Here is a 13,547-nt window from a genome sequence, read left to right on the forward strand (position 1 = left end):
AAACCCCAAAAGAACCAAATTGGAGGTTCTGCTCCTTGTCTCATTTGGGAAAATCAGCTACAAAGGTACCCATGACAGAGCCTTTTCTTTCATTTATTGAAAACTTTGTTTCAATGGTGCTTTGGCTGTCACTACATGACTTTTAACTTCTTTTTTAGATTCAGTTTTACCTGCCTGAGTCTTAAAAGTATTCCTATTTTATGAAGATTATTTATGCTTTTACAACACAAATCCCAGGCAAGTAAGCCCTAGGAGGCACAAGATTGCAGCCTTAATATCTTTTTTCCCCCTTCCATTTTGTAGGATGATTTTTGCATGTGCACACAAACAAAGGAGGGAAGTGTGGGGTTGTGGGGTAAATATTATTAATAATTGCATTTATTCATTACTTTCTACCAAAAATGTCTCAGAAGCAACTTACAAAAATATAAAAATATCCAACAGCTCATAAATCATTTTAAACAATGGGTTGTACTTGATTTAGTTGGGTAGACCCGCTGAGATTAAGAAACCTAAATTAGGCATCTCCATTAATTTCAATTGGTCTACTCTGGATGGTGCCCTGCACACCTCCTTCTGGTAACTCCTGCAGCCAAGGTGGTGCCAAACGTATTACTTTGCGTTCCTTTGGACAACAACAGTGAGGCTGAGAGGTGATTCTTATTGTATGGGCAGCCCAGGATCTCCATATACACTGCCCGGGCTTACACAGTGGAGAGGTCACTTTGGTGCTGCTAACACAGCGGTTTGACTTTACCCCCAGAGATGAACTCAGTTGTCTCTCGAGACAGACAGATACCAACAACAACTCTTGGCAGATCTTGGAGAGCTTGTAGCTCGAGTGAATTGGATTGAAATAATCACAATGTCTGGAGTTCAAAGGTTTTATTAATGCAAAAGCAGGTTTATCTTGGCAGGAACGGTTTACAGGACCAGTAGAGGAGGCAGAGAGAGAGAGAGAGAGAGAGAGAGAGAGAGAGAGAGAGAGAGAGAGAAAGAAAGAAAGAAAGAAAGAAAGAAAGAAAGAAAGAAAGAAAGAAAGAAAGAAAGAAAGAATAGCAAATATCTTGCCTCAACAAGTTGGGAGAGAGAAAACAAAATGGCTCAACTTGTAGGGGGCAGAATTAACTTAGAGAGGATACAAGCAAGTGCTGGCTAGATTGCTGAACAAACAGTGCCCTCGTGTAACAAAGGACCTAGAACCTCAGAAGAATTAAATGTATTTGCTTTTTTCCAATAGGCCAAACATTGGATACAACCTTATAAACATAGAATAAGAATACAGTAAAAAAAAATGCCTATAGGTGTCCATCCAACAAAAATAAAAACAACAAATCCTACCCCACCCCACTAGAAGATGAACACCCAGATTATAAATTGATCTAAGTGTGATCTAAATTAAAACCAAAAACTTGAGCAAACAGGCTCAGCGCCCCAAAGCTGACAATGTTGGCACCAGGCCAAAACCAATCAAATATCCAGTGGACAAAGTGTCCTGCTCAGATCTCACTCCTTCCTCAGGACCAGCAGAATCAGAACAAGTTTTTTTAAATTAAATAAATTTTGCTTATTTTATACAGGACATGTAAACCACCTAAAGCACCCCCCCACTTCAATAGCAAAATTGAAGGAGTTAGAAAACCTGTTTTGCAACACAGCCCATTAGCTGTTCAAACGGGAAAAGTCCTACTGGGTCTAAGGAAACACTTGGGCGAGTCTAAGTAGGGCTTTGGATTTCAGCCGACAATGTGCAGCTGTAAAAATAGATTTGAACCAAAACCCTTAAGATAAAAAAATAATAACTGAGTGGCTAACAAGCTTTACTGCAATGGTTAATCCAATGGTTAACAGCAAAATCTCTTAAATCAAAACACTACACTGCTAAGGAGATTATAGCACCAGGAAGCTTCCCTCCTCCAACATGTACATGTTCAAGGAAGCACAAATCAAAACGACTTTCCCTCTCACCCAACACTTACAGATGCAGAGCACTTACAAATGCAGAATACAATATCTTTTAAAATTCAACACTCACATATCCCTCTGCCCTTTAATCACTGCCCTCAGGTCTTCCCAGAAGAACAAGAGTTAAACATCACACTTCTTGGGTTTCCATTGTGACCAGGTTGTTCAACACACACATAACCTTTTCCCTCCCCACCAGATCCCAGGTTTGGGAAAAAAGCAGCCGTCCAATGAGGCAGATAACAAATGGTTTGCCACCCTGGGATGTTCCCATCTTGCAGCAATTCCACATGAGCCGACAATGCTTGTTAGGAATGCTCTCCAGATTGTAGTGAGATACAGCCACTATTTCTGGTGCTCTGATCCATCCCATAAGCAGACAGCAGATAGTCCACAGCTCAGACATACATATGTAAATTATTCCCTTTCTATCTCCCAGGACAAATGATATAAACTTCAAACAAATGCTGGGGAGCATCTAATTAGCCCTGTCTCCTTGTTAACCGGGAAAGATTCCCTGTTACACATGAAGAGTTAGAAATAACAGCCAATACATACAGGTGAGGCAGAAGCTGGCAGGTAAACACAAGTGTTAGGGATTCTTACCTCTGAGCCAAGCTCTTTTCAGACTAACCTTTTGCCCGCTAAAGGGAGATGAGGGACCCCAGAGCTGTTTATTCACACTCTCTTGCCAATTGCAATGGATACTCTTAATCTCAACATCATGAGACCAGAATGCTGCTCCCAGTTTATTCAATTTCCTGACATCCTTTTGCAAATATTAACCATTTCCTCTCCAAAGTAAATACTACCACATTTCAAGTCCTGAACCTCAGCAGTTTGCAAAAAGGAGTTGTTGAGGGGAATAATATTTATGGAAAGAGCCACAACAGGATTCGATCCAAGTGTTTGCCCACACTTCCACAAATATTCAGAGAAATGGCGAGCAAAGAGCTGTTGCAATTTTACATCCAGACACACACAACTCATACGTTCAGTCTCCTCCTCTTCTCCTTTTAAAAACAAACAAACAAACAACCTCATTATCTGGCTCCTTCCTTTCCCTTATCACTGCCTCTGTTTGGTTGTAAACCTTTGCTCTCTGTGCTTATGCTGCTCTTCCCTGCCCCCTCCCTGAGTTGCATTATTTTTCAAATTTGGGTTGCAAACCAGGCTCATTTGACACACAGGCTGGTTTATGGCTTATGATTTACTGGGTCTGTGACTGAATAATAAAATATGTATTGGTGGCTTATGACAAACTATGTACAACACCATGTCCATTGCCCAGGGTGGTGGCAGGCTGTATTACTAGGAGAACACATATGGAGAGATGCTGCTCCATCATCTCATATTCATAGGACTGCAATGTTCATGGGTAAAATGGGAGAATGGGAGGGTCTGCTTTGCTCCCTCAAAGGAGTTCACGGCTAAGGGGAAACTGAATCTTGTCTCACCTTCCGTCCTATCCTGACTGAAAACTATAATCAAGCTAGGCTGGGGAGATACGGTTAGTGGCAGGGTACATGAAAGGTCAGAATAGGGAGAGGTTTGGAAGGGAAATGCAGGTCTGGGCTTGAGCCAATTTTTTCTTGGGGGATATATTTGGTGCAGAATTTCAGGATGCTCAAGTGTCATGGAATATGGGGAGCGGGGAGACATCTCACCAAGATATTCTCCAAGAGACCTCTCTAAACCCTTTTTTCACATTACAGTGGTGCCTCGCAAGACGAAATTAATTCGTTCCGCAAGTCTCTTCGTCTTGCGAGTTTTTCGTCTTGCGATGCACGGTTTCCCATAGGAATGCATTGAAAATCAATTAATGCGTTCCTAGGGAAACCGCCTTCAGACCAGGTCCGGGGACAGTCTGTCCCCGACCTCTTCTGAAGGCTGGGGGGGACGACAAGGGCTTTTCTTCCCACCCCCAGCATTTTAAAAAACCCCGGGACAGCGGAGGACTTCTCCGCTGTCCGGGGCGATCTTATAATGCTGGCGGGCGGCATTTTAAAATCGCCCCGGGACAGCGGAGGACTTTTCCGCTGTCCGGGGCGATTTAAAAGCCCCTGGGAAGGCAGGCAGGGGGGGACAAAGACTTTTGCCCCCCGCCAGCCTTCAGAAGAGGTCCTGGACCTCTTCTGAAGGTGGGCGGGGGGCGAAAGTCTTTGCTCCCCCCCTGCCTTCAAAAGCCCTCCGGGACAGGCAGGCAGGGGGGAGCAAAGACTTTTGCCCCCCGCCCGCCTTCAGAAGGTGTTCCCTCCCCCCCGCCCGGCTTCGGAGCACCGTTCCGAAACCGGGCGGCGGCGGGAGGTGTTCCCTCCCCGCCGCCCGGCTTCGGAGGAGCCTTCCGAAGCCCGGCGGTGGGTGGAGGTGTTCCCGCCCCACCGCCCGGCTTCCGAAGGAGCCTTCCGAAGCCCGGCGGCGGCGGGAGGAGGTGTCCCCGCCCCGCCGCCAGGCTTCGGAGGAGGTCCGAGGACAGTGGGGAAGATGCACTGCGCTTCCCCGCTGTCCCTGAGATTTCCCTATGGGCTGTCGTCTTGCAAAGCAAGCCTATAGGGAAATTCGTTTAGCGAAGCGCCTCCAAAACGGAAAACCCTTTCGTCTAGCGGGTTTTCCGTCTTGCGAGGCGTTCGTCTTGCGGGGTACCACTGTATTTCACTTCCTCTTTTCACTGCCGCCTTGGCACTTTTTGGCTAGGGAAAAATTATCTCACTGGCTATGTCATCCAGGCAATCAATGATCATATAATCAATATGACAACAACATCATGGCAACAGATTTGGTTCTGCAATAGCATCATTAAACCAAATCAAAGTGAGGCCAATGCTTCCCACCCTCAAACCAAATGGAGGAAAATTTTGCCCTATATTCCAGTGCCCCCACCTCAAATACTTATTGCTGCATTTGTGAATGTGAGTATATACAGTACTGTATTTTTCCGTGTATTGGACGAGGTTTTTTGACTCAAAAATCACGTCAAAAACTGGTGTTATCCAATACATGGATAGTGGATTGGGGGGGGGGGAGAAGTGGCGTGCCGCCAGCCAGCTTGTTGGCGGGAGCGCAGCTTCCCCCGATGCCACAGCAAGAAGGGAGCGACCTGGGGGGTGTTTCCTGCCTGCAGCTACATGGGGGTGGGAGAAGCTGCGTACCACCAGCCAGCTCGTTGGAGGGAGTGCAACTTCCCCCGCTGCTGCTGCATGCGGTGGGTGCTCCCTGGATTGTTTTCCCCAATGCTGCTGCGTGCGGCGGCCGTTCCCTGGATTGTTTCCCACAAGCAGCAGCACTGGAGCGCAATGGCTGATGGGAGCGCAAATCCCCCCCCCATGCTGCTGTGCATGGGAAACTAGGAAATGTTTCCTGCCCCCAGCTGCGTGGGGGGAGAGGCTCAACAACTTTGGGCCATCTCCCCTCATTTTCCTAAAATTGAGTCCCCTAAAATAGGGGGGTCTTATATACGGGGTGTCCTATAGACGGAAAAATATGGTAGCCTTCACAAGGGGTGATTGTTTCCCATGAAAAATGCTTTTCCATTTCAGCTCAGCCCTAGTCCTGTGTATTAGATGTGGACTAATAGGACAGTACAGAGGCATGACCTTGTGAGTCATTTCTTATAGCGGCACACTACTTCTATTTGGCCTTTTGTATGTGTGCATGCACATTTATGCAGCTAGAGACCAAGTTCCATGGGCAGGAAATTGAAGCTTGCCACCCTGCTATTGGCTATTCTAAAAGCTTGAAATCAGCTGCCAGCCCAGAAAGTATTTATGATGGGCCAATTATCACAGCAACAACATACTTGACAGGCAAGTCACACCCAATTGCATTGAGACAATCTAGAGGTCTACATTCACCAGAGGTACAGGTTTTACAACTTATCCTGCCAATGAGGTTATCTTTAAGCTTTAAAAAGAAGTTAATACTATTAGGTTCATGTTTCTGCATGTTTATAATCATGAAGTTGATAAAGATTTTGCCCAGTTGTGTTTGTTTTGTTTAATGTCTCTCCCACACTCCAATCCCACACTTGGCAATTTTGCTATTTTTAGCACAGATTCAAGTATTTGGAGAGCACTGCCTCTACTCCTGGGAACCTGAGGTCAGGGGTCAGAACACAGAAGCTCATGAGAGTTCAGAGGTGGCTTATAGCTTCTCTAATGTGTGATGCAGCTCAGATTCAATTCTGGAGATAGTCTCCCACACAAGTGTTTTTCTCACTTAATCCTTCTATAACTGAGATGAGGGACCTGTGGTCCAACAATATGGGATGATCATGGGAGTTATGGTCCAATATGTGGAGAACCAGAGGTTCTTGCACCTCTGCTCTAGAAAACCGGAGTTTCCCCTTGAGATCAGATCAAGGTCCACCTAGTTCAGACCTCCTCATCTAACAGTATCCAAACAGATATTCCAAAGAAGATCACAAGTAGTGACTGGAGACAACAACCTATCCCCAAATCCCCTTTTTATTCTCCATATAATGCTATCCTGGCAATGTGGCACACAGCCTTAAAAAGACAACAAAAACTGAACTGGCCTCAGTCCCAATATTAACCCCTAATTTCTTCCAAACCTCAAAGGCAACTGGTCTGTATTGTGATGGGATGATGAGCTGCTTGTGCGTAAAATGCAAGTCCCTCAGAGTTTGATCAGGTTTTCAAACCTCTGCCTGTGACGGAGCCCCTCCGGCATGGCTGCGTCAATCGCTAGTAGAATCCGAAAGTGGTTGTTTTCGGAAACGTTTCCAACATAAGAGCTCTTTCACGGAAACACGTCTTCTGGACTCTCTGCGTGACAGTTTCCGGCGAGGAGTGGGTGTCCCTATAGGAGGTCCTGAAACCTCTCCACTGTTTTCGCTGGAAACGTCTCTGAGCCATCCCTCCGACTCACTTTCCCTGGAAGTTCCTGCTCGCCCCCTACTGGTTCCCTCTTCAGCTGCTACGTCTCTTTCAACCTCAGGGAGCCTTTGCACCTCCTGTCCTTCCGATGGCAGTTCCCTGACATCCACCTCCCCTCCAGGGCCCCCTTCACCCCCTCCCGTCTCCTCCCCTCCGGGCTGGGAGGAAGTAAAACCCCTGAAAGAACCTTCATCATCGTCCGAAGTTTCGAACACTTCCCTCCACCTGCTACTGTCCCTCGTCTCTCGATACTCCTCGTCATCGGAGTCTATTCCCTCTTCCAAATCCGACTCCGCGAATCCTTCCATTTCCTGTTCCTCGTCGGTGGTGCCAAAGTACTCCCTCCTAAACCTTTCTACCGGCTGTGGTTTCCTAGGGAATCTTCGGTGGAACGTTTCTGTTAAAACCTCGTCATTGACCTCCCCTGCAGTCACCCAGGTGTTTTCCGACTCCGGTTCCCCTTCCCACGCCACCAAATACTCTACCTGATTTCCCTTCCACCTGGAATCGAGAATTTCCGCTACATGGTTGCTGCGTTCCCTTTCTTCCAAGGCTGGTCCCCTGGCGTGCTCCCCTGCACTCCCCCCCCTGTATGGTGACAGTAACGACCTGTGGAACACTGGGTGCAATTTCATGTGGTTGGGTAACCGGAGTTTGAAAGCCACTGGGTTGACCTGCTGAATGACCTCAAAGGGTCCCAATCTTTTGGGCCTCAATTTCTTACAGCCCCCTTTGAACGGCAACCCTTGGGTTGACAGCCACACCTGATCGCCCACCCTTATGGTTTCACCTTCCCTCCTGTTCTTGTCTGCCTGCTTCTTATATTGTGCCTTGGCCCTTTCTAAGTTGAGCTGGAGCTGCTGATGGATCGCTTCCATCTCTTCTACAAAATGCTCGGCCGCTGGGACGCTCCATCTCTCCCCTCCCTCCCCTGGAAAAGCCCTGGGGTGACAGCCGTAATTAGCCAAAAAGGGGCTCATCCCTGTGGACACATTCTCCGCATTATTGTAGGCAAATTCTGCCAGCGCCAACTTTTCGGCCCAATCGTTCTCTCTGTCATTGACATAACACCTCAGATATTGTTGGAGTATGCCATTTGCTCTTTCCGCCTGCCCGTTGGTTTCTGGGTGCCGGGCAGTCGAAAAATTGACTTCCACATGCAGCAAGCTCATGAGCTTCCTCCAGAACCTGGAAGTAAATTGTTTGCCGCGGTCTGAGATCACCCTCAAGGGGGCGCCGTGCAACCTAAAGATGTGTTCTACAAACAACTTCGCTGTTTCTTCCGCTGTGACTGCATGTGAGCATGCCACAAAGTGGCACATCTTAGTTAACAGGTCTACTACTACCATGATGGCTGTTTTCCCCTTGGATTTCGGCAGATCCGTCATAAAATCTATTGATACCGCTTCCCAAGGCCGTTCTGGTGTGGGTAATGGTTCTAATAACCCTGCCGGTGCCCTTCTTTCCCCTTTGGCTCGCTGACATTGGTCACACCCTCTTACATACTCCTTTACATCTTCTCTCACCTTGGGCCACCAAAATTCCCAGGTCACCAACCACATGGTCTTGTGTTGCCCAAAATGTCCCGCCGTGGGGCTATCGTGCAACTGCTTGAGTATTCTTCCCCTCAATTCACCTTCGGGTATATACAGTGCCCCTTTGTAATACAATGCCCCATTTCTTTCCTCAAAACCTCCGGGGCTCTCGCCCTCCCCCCTGAGACCTCTGAGCTTATCCTGGGCATATTCATCATTTTCCGTTTCCTGTACCAGTTCACGTTGCCCCACCATCACCGCCCCACACACCCAGCGGTCCTCAGGGATGACATGTCTCTCTTCGATTGCCCCCTCCCCCTCCAAATACTCTGGTTTGCGTGAGAGGGCATCCGCCCTGACGTTTTCTGGGCCTGGCACATAACAAATTTCAAAGTGGAATTTGGAAAATTCCTGGGCCCATCTGACTTGTCGTTGGTTGAGTACTCGAGCTGTTCTCCAATACTCTAAATTCTTGTGGTCGGTGCACACTTGCACCTTGTGTTGTGCCCCAATCAATAAATGTCTCCACCTCCGGAACGCTTCGTGGATGGCGAGTAGTTCCCTGTCATACACCGTGTAGTTCCTCTCGGATTTATTCAGCTTCCTCGAGAAGAAGGCACAAGGTCTCCACTCCAACGTACTCCTCCCCGGTTGAAGAAGTACTGCTCCGATAGCCCGGTCGGACGCATCGGTTTCCACTCTCATGGGTTTTCGTAAGTCCACATGCAGAAGTTGTTCTTCCGAGGCGAAAGCCCTTTTTAGTTCTTCAAATGCTCGCTCCGCCTCCGCCGTCCAAACAAATTTCTTCTTGCTGCTGAGGCAGTCGGTGATGGGCGCCGTCAAATGTGCAAAGTTCTTGATGAACTTCCTATAAAAGTTCCCAAACCCCAGGAATCTTTGCACATCCTTCTTGGTCTTCGGTGTCTTCCATTCCAGTACCGCTTGGACCTTGCCTGGGTCCATGGCCAATCCCTTGTCTGACAAGCGGTACCCCAGGAATTCCACCTCCTTGGTATGAAACTGGCACTTCTCCAGTTTCACCCACAGCTGGTTGGCTTGCAGCTTGCCCAACACTTCTCGAACGTCCTTCACGTGCTGCTCCTCATCCTCCGAATACACCAACACGTCGTCTAAAAAGGCCACACAATTCTTGTAGAGCAAAGGTCCCAGGACGTGGTTCATAAAAGCTTGAAAGCACGCCGAGCCTGCTTGTAGACCGAAGGGCATAACGAGGTATTCAAAGGCCCCCAAAGGGGTGAACACGGTGGTCTTCCATTCATCCCCCTTCCTTATGCGTATCAGATTGTACGCCCCCCGCAGGTCCAGCTTTGTAAAAATTTTCCCCTTCCTCACCCGGGTCAAAAGGTCATCAATTCGGGGCATCGGAAAAGCCAGGGGTTCCGACACGGCATTGAGGGCCCTAAAGTCCACTACCAATCTCGGCTTATCGGTGTTTTTTTTGTCCACAAAAAACACTGGGCTGCCCCCCACCGCTCGTGACTCTCTGATGAAACCTCGCTTCAGGTTCTTGTCAATGAACTCCCTCAACTCCTGCATCTCCCTGTCAGACATGGCGTACAGCTTGCCCACTGGGAGTTGAGCCCCAGGGAGTAGGTTGATTTGACAGTCAAAGGGTCTATGCGGCGGCAGCTTGTCTGCTTCCCTTTCGCTGAATACGTTGCTCAGATCTGCGTATTGTGGGGGCACTTTCCCTTTATCCATTACTTCCATCCCGGCTAGGGTGACGCCAGCTCCTCCCGGAACCTTCCCCTGCTTGCAGTGTTCTAGGCAATACGCTGACCCAAATGAGACCACCCTCTGATGCCAGCCCACTAGCGGGTCATGTAGCGCCAGCCAGCTCATCCCCAAAATGATGGGCGCTCCTCCCAAGGTGGCCACATTAAATGCTATTGGTTCAGTGTGCCTTGCCACCCTCATTATCATTGGGACAGTCTGTTGGCTAACTTCTCCTCCCAACAGCTCTCTGCCGTCAATCGTGGTCACCTGCAAGGGGTTACTTAAAGGGATGGTCTGTATCTGGTGCTCAGCTGCAAACCCCTTACTCATAAAATTACAGGAGCTGCCTGAATCCAAAAGCGCCTTGACCTGTAGTGGGTGTCCATTTTGCAGCTCTAGTGACACTTCTATCACTAAAGCAGGTCTGGGTGGTTCTGGCGTGGGCACTTTCACTGCTCTTTGGCCTGGCTGCTGTGCCCCAACGGTGGCAGCCAGGCGTTGGCTTTTACTTGCTCCTTGCTTTCTTCCTCCCTCTCCCCAACAGCTCCTGCCATCCCTTGCCATTCCTTTCTTTGTGGGCAGACTCTGGCAAAGTGCCCTGGCTGTTGGCAGAGATAACATTTCTTGGCGCTCTTTCCCTCCTTCTTCCGCCCTTCACTGGGATTTGAAACTGCGCGCGCCCGCGCTGTTCCAACTTCCATCGGCTCTGCCGGCGGGAAAGGTGGCTCTGGAATGTCTGGAATGCGCAGTTCCCTCCAACGTTCTCCTTTCCCTTCCCGCCTTTCCAAAGCCCTCGCTTCCTGGCGCGCTCCTATGGCCAGCGCTGATTTGGTCAGCTGATCCATAGACTCGGCCCTTGGCCCCCGGGACAATTCATCTTTAACGGCCGAAGAAAGCCCCTCTTCGAAAAGCATCTGGATGGGTTCCGCCGATAGGTCCCACCCCAATTTGTGAATCAACATAGTAAACTCAGTCCAGTACTCACGGACAGATCGGCTCCCCTGTTTGCAAGCCATTAACTGCCTTCGCACCACTCCCTGCTCAATGTCGCTGGAAAACATCAGGTCCATGGCACGAAAAACTTCCTCGTGTCCTTTAGGATCTCATTATTCACTGCCATCAGGGGTCGAACCCAATCCTTCGCCCCCCCTTCGAGATGGCCAATTACAAAAGCCACTCGCGATTCCTCGTCGGGGAAGTCATCATACTGCAGGTTGAGAGCGTATTGCATCTCAGTTCTAAAGGCATGATAGTTTCTGGGATCCCCCCCGAATTTCTGCACCAATCCTGGCACCTTTCTGGCGATCGAGGTGGTTTTCTCCTTTCCCTTTTCTGCATCCTGAGCCCTCCTCTCCTCAAGCCTCGCCGTTTGCATGGCAAGCTGGATCTCCAACGCCCTGTACCTTTCTTCCAGGCTTGGACCTCCTCCAGCTGCTCCTGCTCCTCCGGTTCCGGCTGGGTCGCTCATGATGCCGCTGCTTGCACAAGCTGGCTTTCAGGGACTTTCGGATTGCTGTGATGGGATGATGAGCTGCTTGTGCGTAAAATGCAAGTCCCTCAGAGTTTGATCAGGTTTTCAAACCTCTGCCTGTGACGGAGCCCCTCCGGCATGGCTGCGTCAATCGCTAGTAGAATCCGAAAGTGGTTGTTTTCGGAAACGTTTCCAACATAAGAGCTCTTTCACGGAAACACGTCTTCTGGACTCTCTGCGTGACAGTTTCCGGCGAGGAGTGGGTGTCCCTATAGGAGGTCCTGAAACCTCTCCACTGTTTTCGCTGGAAACGTCTCTGAGCCATCCCTCCGACTCACTTTCCCTGGAAGTTCCTGCTCGCCCCCTACTGGTTCCCTCTTCAGCTGCTACGTCTCTTTCAACCTCAGGGAGCCTTTGCACCTCCTGTCCTTCCGATGGCAGTTCCCTGACATGTATATTTTGCTTCATAGCTGCAATTAGCTCATTGTCAGCAAATAATTCCTCTTCCTCTCCCAGGTGGATGAGAATTAGTACATCCTACAGCAAAGTGTTCCCCAGACAGCAAAAAATACTGTTGTGTTTTCTTCCGATCTAAAACACAACCAATCTAAGACACAGCAGAAGCTCCTCCTCCTCATCTGCTCACATTGGACGAGGTAGCGGATTCAGACATTATAGTGCAGCACCACATACTCTACTCTCCAAACAATAAGCGAGCACTGCAGCAATCTTTCCTTCCTAGCCCAGGGGATCATTGAGGGTAGGATGCTGCATTCACTCTTCCCATTTGGAAAGAATAAGCACAAACCAGGCAGGAAGAAAGAGGACAAAAAAGAACAATATCTGACTTCTTGAAACCAAAAGAGGCCAGGATTTTCAGGCCACACACCAAGATGTTCAGCACCAAAGAGTGTGCTTAACATTTCAGAGAAACATAGGATACTTTCTTATTCAAAGTCAGAACATGCAGAAGCTCCCCAGACTTTTGGACTGAGGTCTCTCTGAGCCCTACCTGAAGATGCCTGCTACTGAGCTACAGCCCTTCCTCAGACAGTCTCCTCCCAGAGAGGAGCCTGTGCAATGTGCAAGGTGGACATAAGCAATAAAGCCATGCGAACCACACCAAAGGGCACAGAGCAATATTGTAAGAGATTCAAACCCCTCTTCCCTCAGCAGATCATCACTATTATTTCCTGGGAGAACTTAAAGAGGCACAGGCTGGTACACTAATGACCATATCAAGGCAAGAATCTAGGTTACAGGAAGAAAAGCACCAGGGAAACTGGCTCCTGCTGAAGGAGCAATTTTATTTCCTGAAACCCCGCAGATATTTTGCAAACTCAATACTGTTGTTCATGAGGTGACAAGAGAATGGACATTGTGCCCTTGCACAATGTAAGACTTACTGTACCAGGGGAAACAATACCTCTGTACCTCTCCTCTGACTAAGCCTTTAGATTAGAATGTCATTGTAAAGGAATTGCTGCCACTATTATTTACAGCTATTGCAACAGGCTGTAATGATCCAATTGGCAAGCTCCACCCTCAAGTCCATTGCCCGTGCCTGACCCCAAAAAAGATGGTAAACCTGCTTACAGTGGGGTTCTGCCAAAAGTCACTGCAGCATCAAAAGAAAACAGGAGCAATGGTTTTGGTCCCGTGCCCCCCATCCTCCAAAGAAGCACTGCAACCCTTTGGCTACAGGCAACTGTTGTGCAACTTTGAACTCTAGAACAGCACCCAACTTTGTCTTGGCATGATAAGGCCAGAGGGCTGGCAGATTAGAGCCTTTGACGCAAGTCCATTGCTTGCTGGGGCAGGTATCTGTGGGGGCCAACAGCCAGGAGCAGTGAATAGTATGTACCTCCTATGAACCATCACTATTGCCAGTGAAATCTGGATGGAGGACCACATAACGGAAGATAGTGTGTTCTGACAGTTTAC

At 48.7% G+C, this 13,547-nt stretch overlaps 1 protein-coding gene across 4 annotated transcripts in view; it reads right to left on the bottom strand.

Moving 5' to 3' along the window:
• The window catches only part of SLC31A1 (solute carrier family 31 member 1), a 34,560-nt gene that overhangs the window by 7,822 nt on the left and 13,191 nt on the right, over window positions 1-13,547 (bottom strand). The window contains exon 1 of one of the 4 annotated variants that reach the window (XM_083485602.1): window positions 13,010-13,034. The exons of 1 other annotated variant lie outside the window; for it this stretch is intronic. The gene's annotated coding sequence lies outside the window, so the exon portion shown is untranslated. Of the gene's footprint in view, window positions 1-2,571; window positions 2,719-13,009; window positions 13,035-13,547 lie in introns of those variants that run through there. 2 more of the 4 variants (XM_083485601.1, XM_083485600.1) reach the window with 2 other exon arrangements.

This window comes from Podarcis liolepis (genome assembly GCF_965112155.1).
Source record: "Podarcis liolepis genome assembly, chromosome: Z".
NCBI lineage: Eukaryota > Metazoa > Chordata > Lepidosauria > Squamata > Lacertidae > Podarcis > Podarcis liolepis.